Here is a 3,581-nt window from a genome sequence, read left to right on the forward strand (position 1 = left end):
CAGCGGTGCTGAAACCTACATATGTTCTTAATTAATAAGTGCTAATGAAGCCACGTGTTTCTCTGCAACATAAATAGTGAGTGTGTGCATGTGAGATGTGGGGAGAGGGAGAGTAAAGGGGGTGGAAGGAAAGATGGAAGTTTAAAGGCAAACATGGGGAATTATAGACTGGTATGCTCTTGTTGAATTTACTCGGACACACAGGCAAATGACCATCACTCGAATCTGCTGGTTACCACAAGATTGGGAAAAGACTATTTCTTTGGATAGTGTGCACCCTACCATGGTTGTCCATCACTTGGGTACTAGCTATCAGACAAAATTTACCAGTCATTCATTAGGGTACATTCGCACAGGTATTTTGCCATGGTGTGAATCCCAGTGGCCGGAATTTACTGATTCCTGTTGCTGGGTTTGACAGCTGCGAGTGGCTAGCTGTGGCCACCGAGCCCATACATTGAATGACAGGCTGTTGGCAGCTGCAGCTATTCGTGGCTGTTCACACAGCCAGTGATTACCAGCTGAGTGTCCACAGACAGGGCTCGGCAACATGTGGACAACGTTTCTCGTTCAAGGATGGCTGACCTGAGCACAGCTTAAATAGTCACTGATTGCCAGAGAGCAGGTGAAATTGGTCAGCACCTAAGACTGACAAACCAGTGAAAGAGCCAGGCAAGAACAGATCATCAGTTAATGGGACCACAGGTAATAGTTCAATTTCATAGCCATAACAAGGTAGGAGCAGTCCACTTGTCTGTAGGACTAGAAGGAAACAGATCAGCTTTACATCTGATCTGTGAAAACAACATTTTTTGTTTGAATGGAACAGATGCATAGTATTAAAAAATTACCCAACTATGCAGTAGGAATGACTGCAGATATTTGGTGAAACAGGCAAATGTTTTCTGTGCTATCTGCGCATCTCACTATGGTCTGCATCTGCATACCCCCTCTGAGGTTGAGCCCAGGCCTATGCCTATTTTCTTCAGAAGCTGATCACTAAGTGCCTGGGCCTCAGGGCTCTTCAGCTACCTCAGACTGTGCCATAAGAGCACTAAGTGCCTGGTTCTCTGGGCTCTTCAGCTTCCTCAGACTATGCCCTAAAAGTACTAAGTACCTGGGCCTTGGGGCTCTTCAGCTTCCTCAGACTATGCCATAAAAGTACTAAGTACCTGGGCCTTGGGGCTCTTCAGCTTCCTCAGACTATACCCTAAGGTTCTGCCCACCATCTCAGAGACTGGAACTCAGGGCTTTGCCCCTCAAGCAATCCTTGACTTAAAGGCTGGGTCTCAAGGCTTTGCACCTCTTTTTCTGAGGCAGATGCCCAGGTGCTGTTTGCCTTTCTCAAAGACTCTGCCATCTTTCCTCAGAGTGTTTACCCCAGGGTTTTGCTCCTACCCCTTCTCCTTGCCTTAAAGACTGGGTCCTAAGGCTCTGCCTCCACCCCTTCCCCTCCATCAGTGGCTGTGCCCTGAGATTTTACCTACCTTTCGCCTTGTATTTCCATCACACTCCATACTGACACAGAACACGCTATCTTTCAGCCTAATTCTATCTACAATATACTTTCACAGACACTTTCTTTGTCTATGTTGCCCTTAATTAGAGTTGGAATAATTCTTTAAAAATGGAGACGAATGGTTCCACAGTTATTTCCTGTTGTTAATTTGTGTAAACTAATTATTCTGCAGCCACTGAGAAGAGATACAAGAACAGGGTGATAATTACAAGATGAGATTAGAAACAAAAAAAAAAAGAACAAAATTAAGAATCCTTTAACTTTTCCTGTTTGCTAACTAATACCTAATATTGTAGCCTAGACACTTATTTTTATAAATTTAGGTTAAGTCTGCTTCAACAAGGAGTTTGATACCCGTCTATTACTGTCCAGATCTCTCATCCCATAGGTATAAAATGACCTTGTGGTATTTGCTAGATGCTGAAATGTTAAAGAACAATTATCATTTTTTTTACTTTATTCAATTCATGATAGAACAAATTTTAGAACATTTAAAATGTTTTCCCAATTTTGTAGGTGTCTTGTAACACTAACTGTTATGTTGGACAGTGCACCCCCATCTCCTTGGCGCACGGCCACCCAACACCACATCTGAAAAGGAGTTGGCTGCTTTTATAGCAAGTGCTTATCTCCGGCTCCCAGGACTTTTCCAAAACAAGCATCGGCAAGAGGAATACAGAGGCAAATGAGGCTGACACCCAAAACTTCCCAGTGGACAAGAACAGAATCCAGAATTATGCGAGGGAGATCTCAGTTGAGCCAGGGGGTGTCTAAGCCTACCCATACTCAGCATATAACTAAAATATCAGATTTTGGTGTACTGGCCATTTGAAAGGGCAAGTGAGGGTTAAAAAAACACAACCTTTAATCCTTCCTATTCTCATGGACACAGGCCAACACAGACGTTTCCTTTCTATACTTTTTATAATTTTGTTTTGTCCCATAATGTGTTTTTTCATGATAAGGCATATGCTCAGTTGTAGTTAAAGAACAAACCATACTTTACTGTTATTACTAGAGATTTATATAGCGCCAACAATTTGCACAGTGCTTTATAAAATGAAGGCAGACAGTACAGTTACAATACAATTTAATACAAGAGGAGTTAGAGAGCCCTGCTCATTAGAGCTTAAAATCTAAGCTGTGTACTAACAATATAATTATCATACGATCACTCCAAAGGCAGTATTTTTCATACAATTTTCTGATCGTTTGTACTAGGCTTAAGACTAGAAAAGATACTGTAAGTATGGACAGGACACTTGTAATTCCATGGCTGTTCACACATCACAAAGGAAACCATGCTGGAAAAACCTTTTTTGTGATTAAAACTGAATTGAGATTCCCAGTAGACATTTATTGCAGGCAGAAGAAGGCAATGTGGGAAAAGGTATAGAAAGAAAAAGTCGAGCAAAATGAATATGACACTTTCAACTTTAAAGAGGAATTGTTGATTACCATTTTGTAGATACAGAAGTCAATGTAACTGACTGAGATTAATTAATCTTATCAATTAATGCTTATGCTTAATATAATTGTTTCTTTGCATAGTTTGTAAAGCTAGATGTACATGGGGGCAGCAATATTTACATCCACAGATCAGATTCTGCTCCCCGAGTAGCAGTGCTCCATAATGACTGTGCTATGTGCTCTCTCAAATCTAAAGTTGGCCATACCCTAGTACAATTTTATTGGAAAAGTTCAGTTTTTGGAATGTTTGATTTTATAATGGTTAGTAGGGTCAAATCAACCATAGTCCCTATAACAGAGGAGGAAAGGTTCCAAAGTTTCCGCTCAAGCCTGCTTACTACCCCAAGGAAAACTGAGGTATATGCTCCATTCAGGGTCTAAAGATCCTCAACAAGTTCAATTGCTTTCAAAAATCTGCATGTTATCTGTCAGATCAGTCATTGCTTCCCTTCTTCTAGCCTCTGAGGACATCACGGATGCCTACTTCAAAATTTTCCCATCCCATCAACTCTACCTATGTTTTGATGTGGGCAGACAACATTACTAATTTGTTGTCCTTTCCTTTGACTTGTCTACAGCACCTCAGGTTTTC

Source organism: Staurois parvus, unplaced genomic scaffold (genome assembly GCF_062004578.1).
Source record: "Staurois parvus isolate SC_StPar_1 unplaced genomic scaffold, SC_StPar_1.0 ptg000154l, whole genome shotgun sequence".
Lineage (NCBI taxonomy): Eukaryota > Metazoa > Chordata > Amphibia > Anura > Ranidae > Staurois > Staurois parvus.